Source organism: Trifolium pratense, linkage group LG4 (genome assembly GCF_020283565.1).
Source record: "Trifolium pratense cultivar HEN17-A07 linkage group LG4, ARS_RC_1.1, whole genome shotgun sequence".
NCBI lineage: Eukaryota > Viridiplantae > Streptophyta > Magnoliopsida > Fabales > Fabaceae > Trifolium > Trifolium pratense.
In genome coordinates this window covers 50,429,067-50,452,307 of record NC_060062.1, presented here as the reverse complement: position 1 = coordinate 50,452,307, position 23,241 = coordinate 50,429,067, and the positions used below count along the sequence as shown (strand labels likewise).

General features: G+C 32.6%; 1 long non-coding RNA gene across 5 annotated transcripts; it reads right to left on the bottom strand.

The window, feature by feature from the left end:
- Window positions 1-4,982: 4,982 nt before the first annotated feature.
- LOC123882400 lies at window positions 4,983-19,465 on the bottom strand. Of its 5 annotated transcripts, XR_006799799.1 has the most exons (8): window positions 19,161-19,465; window positions 18,553-18,717; window positions 18,278-18,408; window positions 16,165-16,344; window positions 13,358-13,406; window positions 7,517-12,521; window positions 5,853-6,217; window positions 4,983-5,727 (listed from the first exon to the last, which is right to left on the bottom strand). It is a non-coding gene; the product is annotated as an uncharacterized LOC123882400 (long non-coding RNA). The 5 variants fall into 5 exon arrangements; XR_006799802.1 differs by having other exon boundaries at window positions 7,517-13,406; window positions 18,278-18,435; XR_006799801.1 differs by having other exon boundaries at window positions 7,517-13,406; window positions 18,278-18,413.
- Between the last annotated feature and the right edge of the window lie 3,776 nt (window positions 19,466-23,241).

Here is a 23,241-nt window from a genome sequence, read left to right as displayed (position 1 = left end):
AATGTAGGGTCTACATCCTCTTCTTCTGCACACTTTGTTAGCTGTGATCTTGGCTCAGCAGGTGACAATGCAACATTGCATTTGTCCATCTCAAACTTCTTCAATATCTCTGATGCATATCTAGTCTGGTGCATTAAGATTCCTTGCTCATTCCTTAGAAACTCAATGCCTAGAAAATATGTCATGAGGCCTAAATCTGTCATTTCAAACTCTTCTTTCAAGTCACCCTTGAACTCACTAATATAAGATTCATTGCTTCCTGTGATAAGCAAATCATCTACATATAGACAAATTATAATAACTCCCTTTGCAGCATCTTTCTTGACATACACTCCATGTTCTGTGACACATTTCTTAAACCCTATTTCATTTAAGAACTTGTCAATCCTTTTGTTCCAGGCTCTTGGAGTTTGTTTCAGTCCATAGAGTGCTTTCTTAAGCCTGTACACTTTAAACTCTTGACCTTTCACTTCATAACCAGGTGGCTGGGCAACATACACTTCTTCTTCTATAGGACCATTCAGAAATGCTGACTTCACATCCATTTGATACATTGGCCAATCATTTAGGTTAGCAATAACAGTTACTAATCTTATTGTTTCCATTCTAGTAACAGGTGCAAACACTTCATCATAGTCAATTCCTTCTTTCTGAAGAAATCTCTTTGCCACTAATCTTGCTTTATATCTGGTTATTTCACCCTTTGAGTTCACTTTCAGCTTGTAAACCCACTTCACATCTATTGCCTTCTTTCTCTGTGGAAGATCCACCAGCTCCCATGTTTGATTGCTTTCAATTGAATCCAATTCTTCTTTCATAGCACATCTCCACTTTTCACTTTGTAGAGCACTATTCACATCAATTGGTTCAGATTCAGCCATGAATGCTAAATGGATCAACTCACCATCATTGTTCACTTGACCATCTGAGTTCATTTCACACTCTTGTAATCTTGCTGGTAGAACTCTAGGCCTATTAGATCTTCTTACCTCAGGCACTGGTTGATTTACTTGTTCTTCACTAACTTCTTCAATCATCACACTAGTTGACTTCTTTCTGTCATTAGTGTTCCAGTCCCATTCCTTAAGCTCATCAATTATCACATCTCTACTGATCACCACATTGTTATTGATTGGATCATAGAGTTTGTAACCTCCAGTTGAATGATAACCAACCAATATCATCATTGTTGATTTATCATCCAGCTTCTTTCTCAATTGATCTGGTGTGTGTCTGAAAGCTAGTGAACCAAACACTCTCATATGATTCACATTTGGCTTGTGTCCTGACCAACATTCTTCTGGTGTGATACCCTTCAATCTCTTTGTAGGGCATCTGTTCAATGTATAAGTAGCAGTAGACACTGCTTCACCCCATAACTCCTTAGGTAAATGCTTCCCCTTCAGCATACACCTCACCATATCCATTATTGTTCTATTTTTCCTTTCAGCAGTCCCATTTTGCTGTGGAGTATATGGTGGGACTATGTCATGCACAATGCCTTCATTGTCACAGAATTTTGCAAATTCATGTGATACATACTCTCCACCCCCATCTGTTCTTAGGGTTTTGAGTCTTTGACCACTTTGTCTCTCAACTGTAGCTTTAAATTTCTTAAAGATTTCAAACACATCACTTTTCTTACTTATCAAGTAAGTCCATAGTTTTCTGCTAAAGTCATCTATGAAACTTACAAAATATATGTTACCTCCATTTGAATTCACTTGCATTGGACCACATACATCTGAATACACCACTTCAAGTACACTATTGGTTCTACTTGCTGCATGCTTGCTGAAGCTCCCTCTGTGCTGCTTTGACTGTACACACTCGTCACAAATCTCTTCAGGAATTTGCAGGCTTGGCAAGCCTGTCACCATCTTTGATTTTTGCAGCAAGCTGAGGTCCTTGAAATTCAAGTGCCCCATTCTATAGTGCCATCTCCATTCTTCTCTGCTTGATGCAGTCATCAAGCACTTGTGATTCAGAACATTGATCCCAATCTTGAATGTCCTATTCTTTGACATTTCAGTTTTTAACATCAAGTTACCTTTAGTGTTGTACACTTTCAGCAACCTATTCTCCATTACAATTCTATAATCTTTCTCTAGCAATTGGCCTATGCTGAGTAGATTACATTTCATACCTGGTATGTACAATACACCAGAAATCACTGAACACTTGTCATCCTTTCTTTTGATGGTTACATCACCAATAGCTTGTACTGCAAGGCTGCTATTGTCTGCAAATTTAACATTGTGATTCTGAGTAGCCTTTAGGCTTGTGAACCAATCTTTCCTCCCTGTCATGTGTGTTGTACATCCAGTATCAAGATACCATTTCTCTTGAAAGTCACTTTCATCCTTTGTAGTTACAAGAAGCATCACTGAGCCTTCATCATCATCATCATTTCTGGCCATTTTGGCCTCAGCATCACTTGATTCCTCTCTGAATCTACATTCATCTGCAAATGCCCATAATTTTGGCAATTATAGCATTGAATGTGTTTCTTGTCAAACTTTCCTCTTCCACCTCTGTCACCTCTTCCACCTCTTCCACCACCATTGTAACCACCTCTACCACCATTGAACTGTTTCTTCTGATTTCCACCTCCTTTGGTATCTTGATTCTCTTTTCCATTTCCATCTTTTCCCTTATTGCCTTGCCATTTTCCCTTTCCTTTCTTATTCTTATTACCCTGCTGAACTTGTAATGCTATCTCACCATTGGATTTATCAGAATTTCTCTGATTCATCCTTTGTTCATGTGCTTCTAAAGATCCTTGCAGTTCCTCAACCTTGATACTGTCAAGATCCTTAGATTCTTCTATAGCAGCTACCACATAGTCAAACTTAGGAGTTAAAGATCTCAATATCTTTTCTACTCTCATTGTACCAGACACAATTTCACCACAGGCTTTCATTTCATTAACTAATTTTGCAATTTTAGTGAAGAATTCACTTACAGTTTCTTTCTCTTCCATTTGTAGCTGTGCAAACTTGCTTCTTAGGGTTTGTAACTTCACTTTCTTCACCTTCTGATCTCCAGCATAAGCTGTAGCCAAGATATCCCAAGCTTGCTTAGCTGATTCACAATCTCCAACCTTTTCAAAGATATCAGGGCTTACACTTTGATGAATTATGAACAATGCCTTGTAGTCTTTCTTCTTCAATTCTTTGTGTTGTGTTCTTTGAACCTCTGTTGCACCTTCTGAGAGTGGTTCCACACAACTAATCACTTGTTCCATCACATCTTGATAATTGAATAGCACTTTCATCTGCTTGCTCCAATTATCATAATTCTTTCCATCCAAAACTGGTAGATTCGCAGGGAATTGACCATTGTTAATGGTAGCCATGGTTAAAGCACGAACCAGGCTCTTGATGCCAGATGTTGGCGCAGCTGAAGCTTGGCACAAATCACTTTGGCCTGCACAGGCTTGGGCAAGCAGGCAAGAATACACGCGCGCGCTACACAGTCTCTAGGCCTTGCCTATGAGCACGATCTGCAGGATCTACTATTCTTGCTGCTGCAACAATGGTGAATGAATGGAAAGAAAGAAAAACTGTTGTAATTGAAGGATTGAAGAAGATGATGATTATTAGGGAAAAGAGAGATCAATTTTATTCATCCACATCGGGGGAAAAATAGTTGATTACACACACTAATTGAGCCAACACTTATATACTAGATCACCACATTGAATTGGTGATTCTCTTAGGCCCTAACCAACTAATAACCACCTAACAAACTCTAACAACCTAAGAAAACAAACTCTAACTGACTCTATTCAGTTATTCTAACAAATTCACTAACTAACTTGCTTCCTAAGCAAGTTAGCTACACTTTCCCTTAGTTGCTTGCACAATAAGCCAGCTCATCAACAATATGAATTAGCCATTAGAATCTTCTTAGATTTAACAAAAGAAGATAGTTGCAGAAGAGATGACTTCAAACTTTCCATTCTACTCTCTACTAGTAATTCTCAATTCCAATTGCACAAAATCTTCTCTAGTTTCTTTTCATTTTAGAAAATCCATAAAGTGTATGGTTTTAATTTCAAAGGGTTTGAACTGAAAACAAAGGGGATTGGTAAAATACTAAAATCCAAAACGAAGAGAAAATTTAATATAAAGGGTAAATTAGTAATATTGACACGTTTAATTTAACATAATTCTAATAATAAAATAGTAATTATAAAATTAGTACTATTGAATTTTAAAAAATTAATAATGACACGTTTGGTTTCCTAGTACCAGATGTTGTGAATATTTGAAAAGAGTTCAAAAAGTCATGCATAGTAATATGTGGTGTCTCCTAGGTCTCTAGATATAATATTTAAGCGGATTGATTTTGCCATCTAAAAAGGGTTAGCGGCGCAGCTTGTTGCCCATTTTCCCTCCATTCAAATATAATTATCCTTACATATATATAAATATGGATATTAAATTTATCCACATAGGTGCTGCCATGTCATCACTAACAATGCCACATCAACAAAAATGGTCTAAAAAAAGGGGTGAGGGACCAAAAAGTTGAATTTAAAATTAGGGGAATCAAAACTTCATTTTTATGAAAGTAGGAGGATCAAAAGTACATTTAATCTTAAAAATTATGAGATAAACAAAAGATTATAATTGAAAATAATTCTGAAAGTGTCAATTTGATGAAACACAATTTGATCAAAACCTCATTTCATAAATTAAAAATGACGGAACATTGTACCAATATTTTCAATTTATGAAATGTTCTATACAAAAAATTAAATTTTGATCAAAAGTTTTAAGCAAAACTTGTATGTACCGGAAAGACCGGAGGAGTTGTACGTTGGAGTGAGAGAGAAGTTCGAAATGTTTTAAAAAAGGTGGTGCTTCAAATGTGTTGGGGCAAAATTGAATTATTATGAAAATGTAGGGATATTAGGTCAAAAATTCTATATTTGTGGCTCTTATAGACCTAGTTTATGATGCACAATTGATAGAAGCCCTTCTTATAATGCACACCTCCACCTCCAATTTGGGCCTTTTTGAGTGGCTTCAAAGGCTGTTGAATTCACTATTCAGGATAAGATTTGGGCTTATTGGACTGTGTTGAAATTCTTCTAAAGGCACCTCCAACTTGGAATATTTAGGCAACACAAGACATTGAAAGCAAAACCAAACTAGCATGTTTGGTTTATTATACTATATTGCTCTGCACCCTAGATGCCTCTTTCTAAATGAAAATATACTTTGACTCTATGTTTGGTTAATCATTAACTTATTTTGTTATAAAAAATAATTTCGATTTTGAACGTACATAGAGATTTTGATCAAACCAAACACAGTGTAAGATAGAAGCTGCATTCATTCTTTACATGAAGAAGAAAGACAAATCGGAGAACCAAACCAAACACAGTGTAAGATAGAAGCTGCATAACATAGACGGGTGAAGAATGCATGTGCTTTAATATAAAGGCTATCTCATGGTCTTCCATATTTTGTTGGACCAGAGGCCTCAACCCAATACCGGGTTAATTAATCATTCAAGGCTTTTAACTAAATTAAAAGTTAATTTATCCTCCCTTCGAGTAATATTTTTTGTCTTTGCTTTTAAGTTAATTTATGGCCTTCAAACTTCTGAGCTATAGAGGGGTTAGAATGAGACATACCTTCATAGGTGATGATGCAAGGCTTATATAGTCGAGATGAAGGTGGTATTGGGCTTCGACCATCCCAATGGTCCACTCTACAAGGCTAAGACTCAAACAATTATTACGAAGAAAAACTAAACCTCCACTCATAACCTAGGAAAATTGATACATAACCTATGTCGAAATCTAAACATAAAAAACTGTGAGAGGAAACATGTACCTCTTGATCTGAATTTTCATTTTCAAATTTGGGATAGAAAGTTGCTCTGATTCGTGCATGAAGTCACACCAACAACTGAACCATCAACCTTTCCTTTACCCACCAGCATTCTTTCAACACTAATAGTTCCATGAGGTTTCAGTTTCGAAATTACTGTTGAACCTTGCTGAACCTGAACACCGATATGTTCAGCAATAAAAAGTTTTGTATTTATCAAGCAGAAGATTGAATCTTATTGAATGATCAAGAAAGATAAAAATGGAGGTTCTACCTTTTTTCAGTTACTAATTATCAACACAAATCTAGTGCTATCTGATTCTTATACCAACAATACTCGCAAAATTTTATCAAATTTTACAATATGCCTGCAGTAAAATAGACCAACAGATACAACCTCATTATGGTTTCCTCCAATGATCACAAAGCATAAGTTGTCTGCAAAATGCCATATATACCAGATAGATATTATCATAAATAGTTTAGACTCAAAAGAGTTTATTTCTTTGTACTTCACTTCAGTTGATTCATATCTTCCTTAAAGAATTCCTTTGAAACCCTTATCAGTGAATTAATCAAACACAAGGACGCATTTCCTTTTGCATTTGCAAAATCACATCATATGCAGTTGCAAAATTGCATTTAGGGACTAGGATCATCAAATTCTATATTAAAATTGCATTTAAGGCAACACCTAGCTTTCACATTAAGGCATCATCCAACATTTTCGGCCACCAAGTATATCCATCTTATCGTCGAATTTTGGAGTTAGCGAGCTCATGTATACCATACCACTAGCGACAGTTTCACAATTAGGGTCATAAAAAGACAAAAGACACCATCCACATTTTGAATAAAATTTCATATTAAAATTCCTTTGCTTTGAAAGCCACCATCCAACTTTTCCATTATGAATAAAGAATTCATAATGCATTTTCCTCAAAGGTCATTGACGCATCCATCCCTTACAAAACTTGTGTAACATTAGGGGCAAGGGTCATTAAGTTCATAATATTGCAGTTGCAAAATTGAGTTTAGGGACTAAGGGTCATCAAAGCAGAATATATATATATATATATATATATATATATATATATATATATATATATATATATATCCATTCATGCATTATTATAGATAAAAAATCATAATTCTCTTTAATAGAAAAGCGGGCACTGATAGAGACAATTGCTTAAGTAGCAATTAAGGCAACAACTAGCTTTCACATTCCGGGACTAGGGTCATTTAGTTCATCCAACATTTTACTCTATGGTCATTGAGACATCTATGAACCATACATTACAAAATTTATAAAACAAAGTATATTCATCGATTCCAACGGTCAAGTTTAGGGTTACTAGGGTAATATACTCCATGTTAACTTCCGACATAAAAATCTACCCGGTTAACAAACAAACCTTGAAAATTGGGATTCAATGAGTTCCCAGCACCTGTTATATTGTTCCCTAGTTTGGGACAGTAGTTTCATGATGAACTAAAAAGATGACAGTCTGCTATTACAGAACTGCACTAGTGTACAAAGTTCCTCTATATATAAAAATATGTTGTTATATGAATCTAAGTAATTAAACCATGTTTGAAATCATAAAGCCAACACAAACAATTATAATGAAATGAAAAAAAATAAAACTTGAATAGCTTATCACCTGATAATTCCTTCTCATCAACTAGCTTTCACATTAAGGCATCAACCTGCATTTTTGGGCCATCAAGAAAATCCCTTACAAAAATCACAGAACAGAGTATATATTCATCGTATTTTTGATTTGGAGTTAGTGGGCTCATGCACAAAGGATGCACTTCCTTTTGCATTTGCAAAATCACTTCATATTGTAGTTGCAAAATTGCATTTAGGAACTAGGGTCATCAAAGTACAATAGATAATATCCATGCCTTATGTTATGAATGAAATTTTATATTAAAATTAAATTTAAGGCAATAACTAGCTTTCACGTTATATTCTTGAGCCACCAAGACAATCCCTTACAAAAATCATGTAACAAATTATATCATCTTATCATCGAATTTGGAGTTAGTGAGTTCATGTATACCATACCACTAGTGACAGTTTTACAATTAGGGACATAAAAAGACAATAGACACAATCCACATTTTGAATAAAATTTTATATTAAAATTTCTTTGCTTTGAAAGCCACCATCAAACTTTTCCATTATAATGCATTTTCCTAAAACAAAGTATATTCAGAGACAATTGCTTGAGTAACAATTAAGGCAAGAACTAGCTTTCACATTCAGGGACTAGGGTCATTAAGTTCATCCAACATTTTACTCTATGGTCATTGAGGCATTTATGATGCATCCGTTACAAAATTTATAAAAAAAGTATATTAAGATTCAATGTCTTATAGGGTTTCTACACCCTTTAAAATTGGAAACCCACCGTCGTTCCCAACATGTATCAATTATAAAACAGATTGGGAAAATATGATAGAATGAAAATTCCAAAACGAGCGAAACTCGCTTATCGTGACACACAAAAACTGTCTTTTAAGATTCTTTTAGGACAGAACAGAACATCTTTTGCACAGTTAAAGTTCTTTTGTTTTCCTCAAGCAGAAGATTGAATGTTCTTCAATGATCAAGAATGAGAAAAATGGGTAAAGTTGTATCTTTTTTCATGCAGAAGATTGAATGTTCATGACTAAATAAAAAATGAAAAAAATGGGTATCCTACAACATGAATGAATGCAAATATGTTGTAATGAAAGTTCCAAAATTTACCGTAGCAAACAAAAAAGTTAATATTTGAAAGCATTGGTACCAAAGAAACAAAAGGGTCATGGGACAGAAAGGCATCAGCCTGCATTTTTGGGCAATCAAGAAAATCCCTTACAAAAATCACAGAACAAAGTATATTCATCTTATTGTGGAATTTTGAGTTAGTGGGTTCATGTTTGCCACACCACGCTTTATCCATAATGAAAATAAATTCATCTCAGTGACAGTTTCACGATTAGGGTCATAAAAAGACAATAAATATCATCCACAATTAGGGTCATACTGCACTTTACTCTGAGGTCATTGTTTGATTTGACTCATTGAAGCATCCATTTCATACAAAACTTATGAAACTTTAGGGAATAGGGTCATTAAGATCATAATGCAAAATAACTTCTAATTACAGTTGCAAAATTGAATTTACGAACTAAGGGTCATCAAAACACAATAAATTATCCATTCATGCATTATGAATAAAAATTCATATATATTTTTTGACAAAAAAGAGGACACCAATAGAGACAATTGCGTGAGTGACAATAAAGGCAACAACTATCTTTCACATTCATGGACTGCGGTCATTAAGTTCATCCAACATTTTACTCTATGGTCATAGAGGCATATATGATCCATCCATTACACAATCTATAAAACAAAGTATATTCATTGATTCCAACAGTCAAATTTGGGGTTACTAGGGCAATATACTCCACCCCTTTTAAATTTTGATTTACAAAATTGAAGGTTCACTTTTTCTCTCAAGCAGAAGACTGAATGTTCTTGAATTTGAAATAATTATAAATAAAAATTGGTATTCGAACAAGTATCAATGCAAATACATTGAAATCAATGTTCCAAAATTACCTAATCCAACAAAAAGAGTAAAGTTAACTTTCAAAATATCGGTATTAAACAGGGTCTTGGGACAAAACACATTTGCTCTATTATTAAGTTTCTTTTGTTTTTATCAAGACAAAGATTGGATATTTTTGAATAATCAAGATGAGAAAATGGGTATCTCAACATCCATGAATTGAATGCAAATATCTTTCAAGGTTCTCGGCACAGACCTGTTACATATTAATATTGTCTGGAAGAACTGTCATCAGTCACCACATGCAGTCAAACATTGACAGATGCAACCTTGTTATGGTTTCCTCCATTGACCGCAATGCAAGCATCATTATATGACATAGGTGGTTTGCATAATGTCATATATACTGGATAAATGCTGTGAGAAATAGTTCAAACTCCAAAGAGTTAGTTTCTTTATACTTTGCCTAAGTTGATTCGTTTCTTCCTTAGAAAATGCCTTTGAAACCCTTATCAATAGGCTAATCCAAAGCATGCACTCCATTTTGCATTTGCAAAAGCACTTCATATTGTAGTTGCAAAGTTGCATTTAGGACTAGGGGATCAAAGCACAATTGCTAACATTCAGTGACAGTTACACGTTTTGAATAAAAAGTTCATATTAAAATTTCTTTAAAGGCCACCATCCTTGTTTCCTTTATGAGGATCATTAAGTTCATAACATAAAATCACATCTAAGTTGGAGTTGCATATTGAATTTAGGGACTAAGGGTCATCAAATCAAAATAGATATCCATTCATGCATTATGAATAAAAGTTCATAATTTATTTCTGACAGAAAAGGGGACATCAATAGAGACAATTGCTTGGGTCGCAATTATGGCAACAATTAACATTTCTTAGGCATCACGACATCCGATCCCATAAAAAATTTAAGGGTTCGCTACTTATCGAAGCAGAAGATTAAAGGTTTTCAAATAATCAAGAATGATAAAATCGGCAACCCATCATTGTTCCCAACATGTATCGATTATAAACCATATGAGGCAAATATGTTAGAATGAAACTTCCAATAAGCAGGAGATGAAGATTCTTGGGACATAACATGTTTCCTCAATTAAAGTTCATAATGTAAAATCACTTCTAAAGCCACCATCCAACTTTTTCATTATGACTAAAGAATTCATTTTCCTCAAGGGTCATTGAGGCATCCATCTCTTACAAAACTTATTTAACATTAGGGACAATGGTCATTAAGTTCATAATGCAAAATCACTTATCATTGCAGTTGCAAAAATGAATTTAGGGATAAGGGTCATCAAAGCAGAATATACATCCATTCATGCATTACTATGAATAGAAATTCATAATTTTTTTGTTAGAAAAGTGAACACCGATAGAGACAATTACTTGAGTAGCAATTAAGGCAACAACTAGCTTTCACATTCAGGGACTAGGGTCATTAAGTAATTTATCCAGCATTTCTTGGCCATCAAGACATATAATCCTTACAAAATTTGAAGCAGGAGATTAAAAGTTTTGAGTTAAAGAGAGGTTTAGAATGAGACATACCTTCATAGGTGATGATGTGAGGCTTATATAGTCGAGGACATGATATTGGGCTTGGGCCAGCACTACAGTCCACTCTAGAACACACAATATTTGAATTCATATCCTACTACCATAGCATGAATATTCCAGTCAAGTCTCTCATAATGAATATATTAAAGGATGCCATATTAATCAACTTCACCTTGTTTAAACAAACTAACCAAATTAGAAAACATAAATAATGAGAATACCTCCAAAAATCAAATTACAAGAATTTTAAATTGTTGGAGCTTATCACTATATTGCGTTTTGGCTATTATCTCTTCCTCCTTTTGAGTCATCCCTTACAAATAATGCATTTTCCTCAAGGGTCATTGAGTCATCCATCCCTTACAAAACTATGTAACATTAGGGACAAGGGTCATTAAGTTCATAATGCAAAATCACTTCTAATTGCAGTTGCAAAATTGAATTTAGGGACTAAGGGTCATCAAAGCAGAATATATATACATTCATGCATTACTATGAATAAAAATTCATAATTTTTTTCAATAGAAAAGAGGACACCGATAGGGACAATTGTTTTGAGTAGCAATTAAGGCAACAACAAGATTTCACATTCAGGTACTTCGGTCAAGCATTTTTTTGGCATCAAGACATCTAATCCCCAACAAAATTTGAAATTTCACATTTTATTGAAGCAGAAGATTGAAGGTACTTGAATAATCAAGAATGAAAAAATCGAAACCCATCATCGTTCGAAATAGGTATTGATTAGAAACCAATAAGCAGAAGATTGAAAGTTTTTGGGATAGAACATGTTTCCTCAATTAAAGTTCATAACGTAAAATCACTTCTAAAGCCACCATCCAACTTTTCCATTATGAATAAAGAATTCATAATACATTTTCCTCAAGGGTCATTGAGGCATCCATCCCTTACAAAACTTAGGTAACATTAGGGACAAGGGTCATTAAGTTCATAATGCAAAATCACTTCCAATTGCAGTTGAAAAATTGAATTTAGGGACTAAGGGTCATCAAAGCAGAATATATATGCATTCATGCATTACTATGAGTAAAAATTCATTTTTTTTAATAGAAAAGCGGACAACGATAGGGACAATTGCTTTGAGTAGCAATTAAGGAAATAACAAGATTTCACATTCAGGGACTATGGTTATTAAGTAATTTATCCAGCATTTTTTGGGCATCAAGACATTCAATCCCTTACAAAATGAACAACATAAGAGAAACAACTTTAGCGAAAGGAACTTACCGGACAAAAAAGATAAATAAGGTAGGAGAAAGCTTGCCTTTGCAGGGGCTTATATATTCCTTCATAAGAACTTTGAACTTTGGAGGATTATATGCCTCTGTAGAGGCTTATATATGACTAATGTCAATAATAATGAAACATCTATTGTATAAGAATGCACAAGAAACATACACACCTAATTTTATGTTAAGCAATTAAGACTTACATCAATAGCTTCATCCATATCAAGTGCACCTTCAGTTATATTTTATTTAGTCTTCTCATATCCTCTGCAGCAGAAGTTACAATGGTATTAGTTGATGTAACAAGTAATCAAGTGATGTGATAGAAAGCAGAATTTCAGAAACAACAGCATCAGGAACAGGAACATCCTAATCCTATGTACATTACTCGGCAGCTCTGAACAAGGTTACAAAGCAAGCTTTGGCCTACCACCCACCACATTCTTGCTTTTTTTCACTTCCAACACTGAACTCACATTTCATCTTATTCAAATTATTCAAATCTGCATCTCCACTAATACCAAACTTGTTTTTTCCTATTGTTCTCCAATTCCTAATACCAAACCTGTGTTTACTTTGGTTCTCCAATTCTTATGTCTTTTTTCCCTTAATAATAATACGCAGTACTTGACCAAAAAATAATACGCAGTAAATGGGCCAAATTATTCATTAAGTCATTGTTATGAGTATATAACATAGTAACCAATGATCAGGAACATGTTTTTTACATTCTGGAAAAAGAACTTGAGGTCTAAGATTATTTCCATACTGGAAAAAGAACCGACGATCCTGCTCTTCATACCATCAGCTATGTTCAGCTTTAGCCAACACAATTCCACTGTACCATATCCAATTCATAACGTCATCAAAATTATAAACAATTTTTAACCAATCAAAGCTAGAGGGATTGAACACCAATGGTGCCACCACCCATAATGCATGAACCAATTAGTAGCTTATAAACAAATGTGTCAGTTGCTACAGAACTGTGTCAATAAGTAGCTTATATAATGTTATAAACAAATCGAATTCATTAAGTCATCAAATCATAAGAAACCACACAATGTTGATAAATCTCACACTACAAATTAGTCCCTTCCCACCTATTATTGTATCATGGAGTATCTATCTTTTTTGCTTTCTACCTCAACCCTGCAACATATCACAAACATAAATTAATAGTCTACTTCCAGCCACATTTTCATATCACAAAACTAAATTAATAGCCCACTTTTCACCTATTTTTACATCATAGCTTTCTTTTTCGCCTTCTACCTCAACCCTATAACATCACATGTATCAATTTTAGAATTCATCCTAATCGAAAGAAACCACACAATTCCCCCACCAAAATCAATCACAAACCAAATTCCTCCAGCACTGCAAACATTATATGTACTAGGCAACAATTTTTAGTAAAAAAAATTCATTGAGGCAATCCATTCCTAACAAAACTTATGAAACATTAGGGAATAAGGGCATTAATAACATAATGGAAAAGCACTTCTAATTGCAGTTGCAAAATTGAATTTAGGGACTAAGGGTCATCAAATCACAATGGATATCCAAGCATGCATTATGAATAAAAGTTCATATGTATATTTTTTGACAGAAAAGAGGACATCGATAGAGATAATTGTTTGAGTGGCAATTTAGGCAACAACTAGCTTCCACATTCAGTGACTAGGGTCATTAAGTTTGTCGCATCAAGACATTTAATCTCTTACAAAAATTTAAAGTTCTTGAATACACAAGAGTGAAAAAATCGACAACCCTTCATCGTTCCCAATAGGTATTGACTAATAAGCAGAAGATTGAAAGTTTTTGGGACAGAACACATTTCCTCAATTAAATGCATCATCCAACATTTTTGGCTACCAAGACAATCCCGTACAAAAATCATGGAACAAAGTATATTTATCATTTTATCCATCTTATTGTCGGGTTTCAAGTTAGTGAGCTCATCATCTAGACCATACCAATACTGATAGTTGAAGAAATAGGGTCATAAAAAGACAATCAACACAATCCACATTTTGAGCAAAATTTCATATTAAAATTGGTTTGCTTTGAAAGTCACCATCCAACTTTTCCATTATGAATACAGAATTCATAATGCATATTCCTCAAGGGTCATTAAGGCATCCATCCCTTACAAAACTTATGTAACAATAGGGACAAGGGTCATTAAGCTCATAATGTAAAACATTTCTAAAGCCACTTTCCAACTTTTTCATTATAAATAAAGAATTCATAATGCATTTTCCTCAAGGGTCATTGAGGCATCCATCCCTTACAAAACTTATGTAACATTAGGGACAAGGGTCATTAAGTTCATAATGCAAAATAACTTCTAACTGCAGTTGCAAAATTGAATTTAAGGACTAAGGGTCATCAAAACAGAATAAATATCCAACATGCATTACTATGAATAAAAATTCATAATTTTTTTAATAGAAAAACGGACACCGATAGGGACAATTGCTTTTAAGAGCAAATAAGGCAACAACAAGATTTCACATTGAGGGACTAGGGTCATTCAGTAATGTATCCAACATTTTTGGGGCATCAAGACATCCAATCACTTGCAAAATTTGAAATTTCCATTTTATTAAAGCAGAAGATTGAAGGTATTTGAATAATAAAGAATGAAAAATCTAAAACCCGTCATCGTTCCCAATAGGTATTTATTATATACCAATAAGCCAAAGATTGAAAGTTTTTGGGATAGAACACGTTTCCTAAATTAAAGTTCATAATGTAAAACCACTTCTAAAGCCACCATCCAACTTTTTCATTATGAATAAAGAATTCATAATGCATTTTCCTTGAGGGTCATTGAGGCATCCATCCCTTACAAACTCTATGTGACATTAGGGACAAGGGTCATTAAGTTCATAATGCAAAATCACTTCTAACTGCAATTGCAAAATTGAATTTAGGGATTAAGGGTCATCAAAACAGAATATATATCCATTCATGCATTACTATGAATAAAAATTCATAATTTTTTTTAATAGGAAAACAGACACCGATAGGGACAATTGCTTTGAGTAGCAATTAAGGCAACAACGAGATTTCACATTCAGTGACTAGGGTCATTAAGTAATTTATCCAGCATTTTTTGTGCATCAAGACATCTAATCCCTTACAAAATTTGAAATTTCACATTTTATCGAAGAAGAAGATTGGAGGTTTTTGAATAATCAATAATGAAAAAACCGTAAACCCATCATTGTTCCCAATAGGTATTGATTATAAACAAATTAAGCAGAAGATTGAAAATTTTTGGGACAGAACACGTTTCCTCAATTAAAGTTCATAATGTAAAATCACTTCTAAAGCCACCATCCAACTTTTCCATTATGAATAAAGAATTCATAATGCATTTTCCTGAAGGGTCATTGAGGCATCCATCCCTTACAAAACTTATGTAACATTAGGGACAATGGTCATTAAGTTCATAATACAAAATCACTTCTAATTGCAGTTGCAAAATTTAATTTATGCACTAAGGGTCATCAAAGCAGAATATATATCAATTCATGCATTACTAACACAATTCATAATTTATTTTAATAGAAAAGCCAACACCGATAGGGACAATTGCTTTGAGTAGCAATTAAGGCAACAACAAGATTTCAGGTAGTAAATAGGCCAAATTATTCACTAAGTCATTGTTATGAGTATATAACATAGTAACCACCAATGATCAAGAACATGTTATTTACAGATGCTAAAAGAAAAATTTTTCTCTGCATAAGTATATACGAAGTTGGTCAATGAAAATACAGGTGCAGCAAGTAATATAGTATAACACTAACAATTGACATCATAAAAAAGTTGTTCATATATATATATATATATATATATATATATATATATATATATCATTAACAATTGAAATTACCTTGCTTCATAGCCAACTTTGAGACTTTTCCCACCTAACAATCTGAGATATATGTAAGCTCCTACTGATCCTCGAAAAAGAAGAACTGCAGGTCTATGATTATTTCCATACCGGAAAAAGAACCGACGATCCTGCTATTCATACCACCAGATTTGTTCAGCTTTAGCGAACACAATTTCACTGTACCATATCCAGTTCATAATGTCATAAAAAATTATAAACAATTTTAACCAATCAAAGACAGAGGGATTGAACACCAATGGTGCCACCACCCATAATGCATGAACCAACTAGGAATGGTCAGGGTTATATAAACAAATGTGGACAGAACACGTTTCATAAATTAAAGTTCATAATGTAAAATCACTTATAAAGCCACCATCAACCTTTTCCATCATGAATAAAGAATTCATAATGCATTTTCCTCAAGGGTCATTGAGGCATCCATCCATTACAAAACTTATGTAACATTAGGGACAAGGGTCATTAAGTTCATAATGCAAAATCACTTCTAATTGCAGTTGCAAAATTGAATTTAGGGACTAAGGGTCGTCAATGCAGAATATATATCCATTCATGCATTATTATGAATAAAAATTCATAATTTTTTTTAATAGAAAAGCGAGCACCGATAGAGACAATTGCTTTGAGTAGCAATTAAGGCAACAACAAGATTTCCCATTCAGGGACGAGGGTCATTCTGTAATTTATCCAGTTTTTTTGGGTATCAAGACATTCAATCCCTTTCAAAAATTTGATATTTAACATTTTAACGAAGCATAAGATTGAAGGTATTTGAATAATCAAGAATGAAAAAAATCTAAAACTCATCATCATTCCCAATATGCATTTATTATAAACTAGTAAGCAGAAGATTGAAAGTTTTTGAGACAGAACATGTCTCCTCAATTAAAGTTCATAATGTAAAATCACTTCTAAAGCCACCATCCAACTTTTCCATTATGAATAAAGAATTCATAATGCATTTTCCTCGAGGGTCATTCAGGTCATTGAGGCATCCATCCCTCACAAAATTTATGTAACATCAAGGACAAGGGTCATTAAGTTCATAATGCAAAATCACTTCTAAATACTGTTGCAAAATTGAATTTAGGGACTAAGGGTCGTCAAAGCAGAATACATATCCATTAATGCATTACTATGAATAAAAATACATAATTTTTTATATTAGAAAAGCGGACACCGATAGGGACAATTGCTTTGAGTAGAAATTAAGGCAACAACAAGACTCCACATTCAGGGACTAGGGTCATTAAGTAATTTATCCAGCATTTTTTGGGCATCAAGATATCCAATCTCTTACAAAATTTGAAAATTCACATTTTATCGAAGAAGAAGATTGGAGGTTTTTGAATAATCAATAATGAAAACATCGTAAACTGTTCCCAATAGGTATTGATTATAAACCAATAAGCAATAGATTGAAATTTTTTGGGACAATACATGTTTCCTCAATTAAAGTTCATAATGTAAAATCACTTCTAAAAAGCCACCATCCAACTTTTCCATTATGAATAAAGAATTCATAATGCATTAGGTCATTGAGGCATCCATCCCTTACAAAACTTAGTTAACATTAGGGACAAGGGTCATTAAGTTCATAATGCAAAATCACTTCTAATTGCAGTTGCAAAATTGAATTTAGGGACTAAGGATCATCAAAGCAGAACATGTATCAATTCATGCATTACTATGAATAAAAATTCATAATTTTTTTTAATAGAAAAGCGGACACCGATAAGGACAATTGCTTTGAGTAGCAATTAAGGCAGCAACAGGATCAAGAAATATAGGGACAATTGCTTTCACGTAGTAAATGGGTCAAATTATTCATTAAGTCATTGTTATGAGTATATAACATAGTATTAGTAACCAATGATCAAGAACATGTTATTTATAGATGCTAAAAGCAAATTTTTTCTCTGCATAAGTATATATGAAGTTGGTCAATGAACATACAGGTGCAACAAGTAATATAGTATAACATTGACAATTGACATCATAAAAAAGTTGTTAATATATATATATATATATATATATATATATATATATATATATATATATATATTACATCACTAACAATTAATATTACCTTGCTTCATAGTCAAGTTTGAGACTTTTTGCCCGTAACAATCTGAGATATGCGTAAGCTCCTACTGATCCTCGAAAAAGAAGAACTGGAGGTCTAAGATTATTTCCAAACTGGAAAAAGAACCGACGATCCTGCTCTTCATACCATCAGCAACAAAACTGTGTCAATATGTAGCTTATATAATGTTATAAACTAATCCAATTCATCAAGTCATCAAATCATATGAAACCACACAATGTTGATAAATCTCACACTACAAATTAGCTCCTTCTCACCTATTATTGCATCATGGAGTATCTATCTTTTTTGCTATCTACATATCACAAACATTAATTAATAGTGCACTTCCAGCCACATTTTCACATCACTGACATAAATTAATAGCCCACTTTTCACCTATTTTTACATCATAGGTCTCTATTTAGCCTTCTACCTCAGCCCTGTAACATGAAATGTATAAATTTTAGAATTAATCCTAATCGAAAGAAACTACACAATGGCCACACCAAAATCAATCACAAACCATATTTTTCATATGTATTAGGCAACAATTTTTGATCTATCACAACAAAATTGTTTAGAAAAACAACTAACAATCATATATAAAGAAGTCAAATATTGCAATAGTAATCATTTAGGTCACTGAAAACATGCATAAATCAAACTTGATGAGGATGATGGAAAACCCTAAGCAAAGTGAAAATCGATTTAAAATCAAATCTGAAATGTCAAATCCTAAACATACATAACATCAAATTACAAAAATCAAAACCCTAAACAGAGTTAAAATCTCCATGAAATCAAAACCCTAAAATCACTTGATGATATAGAAAATATATGTTCAGAACCATATAATAGACATGAAATTAACAAGAATTCGTACCGCAATCAATTGATTCAGAAATCGAATTGAAAATTTCTGATTGAAGAATCGCGGGATGCTGAAGATGCACACAACTGATCATTGAAGAATCGGCGGAGAAAGGAGAACACGAGAGATTGTGAGTTCGAAGTGTGATTTTGGAAGAATCGGTGAGAATGCGAGAAATCTTGGAAGAATCGGAAGTGTAATTTTGGGTGAGATGAAAATGGGAGAAAAATAGATTCTTGTTTCTTGATTTGAAGAAGAAAAAGAAAGAATGGATTTTTATTCATAGCGTAAGATTCAAATACACACATATTTCACAATCCCTGTCCACCGACCCGTTTGTTTTATTTTAGTTTCTTTGTTTTTTAAATAATTTTTATACTGAAATCTTTTTTCTAAAAAATTCTTAAAATTAAATATATTTTTGGTCATCATAAAATTACCAACTTTGAATCAGAAAAAAATAAATAAAATTGTCAACTTTCTTTTTGGTTCCTATATTTTAATATTGTATTTTTTTTTTTGACAAAACTGTATTCTTTTTTGTTAAAATTCATTGAGTTAAATTTTTTTTTAAGCCACTAAGTTTGGTCTAGTGATGACGGATTTGGATAGTATATATGAGGTCATATGTTCGATCCTCATTACTAATATTGTAAACAAAAAAAATATGCTTTTTATAAAATTACGAAATTTTGTTTTGGTCCTTAAAGATTATTATGCATGTAATCTAAATCTCTAATGTTAAATCAATGTGTATTTTTCTTATTAAAAAAAAAAATCAACATGTATTTTTGAATGATTTTTTACAGACATGTTTAGAACAATATAAAAAGATTCTCGGAAAAAGAAAAAAAAAATCAAAATTTGATTTTTCGGTCGAGATTTTCATTACTTTTATTTTTATCTTTTAAAAATTCATATTTAATTATTTACATTTAATTGTTTTCTTGAATTATATATATATATATATATATATATATATATATATATATATATATATATATATATATATATATATATATAGGGAGGGATCAAATTACACCTAGGGGTGTGCATGGTTTGGAAACCACACCACACCACACCTAATTGATGGTTTTGGTTCTAAACCAAAATCATTTCAATAACAAACCGGTTATTTTTTAAAACTAATTTGGATTTGGTTATTAACCGGATCGAACCAATTTATAACCGGTTTGTAATAAAATTTAAGTTATTCACATGATCCAATTTTAAATAGATTTTTTACTTAAACTAATTTTTTTTATTAGTTGATTAAAAAGAATAGATTTATTAATTATTTTAAAAACATAATTTTTCATTAATTTTATGATTGAATTGGTTTATAATCAACCCACAAAATATATTTTTTAAACCCAAATTATTTTTTACTTAGCCGAAAACTTATTTTTTATATTGTTTTAAAAATATTTTTTATTATTTAAAAAAAGAGTAATTTTTAAAATTAAAAAATCTGATTTTTAAATACAAAAAAAACTAATAAATAGGAAAAAAATTAAAATACTAAATTTTTGAAAACATTAAAAACTGATTTTTTAATTATTTTAAAAAAAACTGAATTTTTTAATTATTTTTAAAAATTAAAAACATTAAAAACTGATTTTTTTAATTATTTTTAAATTAATTATTAAAAATCTGATTTTTAAAATAAAATAATATTAAAATAGTATGGGTGGTTGGTGGTGGCCGACCGCCGGAGCACCACCGCCAGCCGCCGGAGCACCACCACCGGCCGCCGTGAAAGTTGCCGGAGGTCCGCCGAAAACCGCCGTCCGCCGCCGGAGCGCCGCCGCACCGGCGCCGGTGGTCGGCGTTGACCACCGGTCCTCCACCCCTCTTTTAATTAATTATTTTATTATATAATAAAGAATTTTAAAAAATTGAAGATTGGGCCTGAATTAGCTATTAGGCCTAAATTTTCAAACCAATTCCAAACCAAATTACAAAATGTGGTTATGGTTTAAAATTGGTGTTTTTTTATTGAGGTGGTGTGGTTTTTTTTTTAAATGGATTTTGCAAACTAAAACTGGATATGGATTGGTTAGTAATTTGGTTAAGGATAACCAAATTTTTTGCACACCCCTAATTTACACCGGTGTAACATTTTAGTAATGTTACACCGCTCAATAACGCTTCAACGAATACAAATTTTACAAAATTCACCGTTGGATTGAAAGTTTATATCATATAGATCATTCATGTTCAATTCTATAAAAATCTAAAATCATTTGATATGTTATTGAGATTGATCAAGCTTAACGGTATTCAATAAAAACACATAAAACACGTTAATCTTGATTGGTCTCAATTACATGTTACGTCAGATGTGACAACAATAAAGTACAACATCATTCTTAAAGCAGTTGTTGGGACATCTGTGGTAACACCATTAGTGATACCAGAATTTCACATTAATTTTAGATTGAAAAGTTTAAATTTCACTACTAATTTCACAAAGTTAAACAATCCCTCTCAATAATTTCTATCTGACGGTCTAAAACTCTAAAGATAATTTAGGAAATCCATTTTTGATTTAGTAACTAATTTTACAATTTTTATAAATCATAAATTTACGCCTGACCCAAGTGATAGGTGTGTGTTGAACAATTATCATCATTTTTCTCTCGCACCCCGTGTTTCTTTTCTACGCTCGAATTTCCATTTTTGTTCTTAAAAAAATATTTTGGAAAATCTTTTTCGAATTTTTTTTTCTTGGTAAAAACTTTAGAATGTGTTTTCCGAATTTGAACTAGAAAAACTTCGTAAAACGCGTTGCAAAGTTTTATACAAAGGAAAAAATGGAAAAACAAGGGTAAAAAAAAGAAACAAGGGGATGGAAAGAGAAAAATTCATCATCATTTTTATTATAGGCCCATTGTGTACAACTTTTATAACTGAAAGACTCATTATTATCTTGCAACTTCTCTTTAATAATTTAACATTGTTTTTTAATGAGATTTTGTTTTCGCGCCATCCGTTACACTTGCGCTCCCCGGCGCTCCCAATTTACCCTCTTCGCTATCTATGATGCGAGTGTGTAAAATTGAAAAAACTGGAAAATCATAGTTCACATCCTACATCACGAGCAGAGTTTGTAGTCTAGTTAGTGAAACTGTTGACAGTAGAAAAAAATAGTCTCTCATGCAATCAAAACTGATTGGGCACGTGGGAAGCAGTGACAAGGTAGTAACAACCCAAGAAAGGATCAAATGGGGGGGGTTACCTTATGTTAATCTTCACTTCTTTGTTGATTGCGACCCTAAACATATAATTTTTGTCAAACACATTTATAAAAACTGTAAAATTAGTTACTAAATCAAAAATGGATTTCCTAAATTATCTCTTAGAGTTTTCGACCATCAAATAGAGAAGAGGTTTAAAACTTACTTTTGAAAAAAATTAGGAGATTTTTTTGCAATAGACAGCCATCGATTCCCGCTAAAGACTCTTTTTATTATTTTTTCATTTTTCTATTTATCTCTCGGGAAGCGTGCCCTTTTATTCTTACCTTGTTTCTCAGTAGCACTACAAACACCACAATCACCACCAACAAACAACATCACAGCCACATCAATTCCACCAATGACAAAGCAAGAAATAAACAACATTCTTGACGCGGAACAGGAGACACAAGCATAAACATTAGACCCATTATCTTTCCCATATCATGTCATCCCACTCGCAGACCTTTTCCTCCTACCATGGAGTCTACATGGACAGTGCTCGAAATCAAATAGCTACCGGGTTGATTGAAAATAGAAATCATCATATGAATTTGTGATGATTTATCTTTCTAATCGGGAATGATTTGTAAAGTTTTTTAATATTATTTTAATATTAGTAAATTTTTTTTTTATAGTTTATGATTTTTTATTCATACTTTTTATTTTTAAGATATCTATTTATTTATACGATTGACCGTCTGAAAAATCTAAGTTTTTAAAAATATATTTTGCCAAACAATTTTTAGCTTAAAAATAGCTTTGAAGCTAAAAAAAACAATTACCAAACAACTTTTAACTCAGTTCTAAAAACTCTTATTTTCACTTCTAGCTTTCAGTTAGCTTCTAAGACC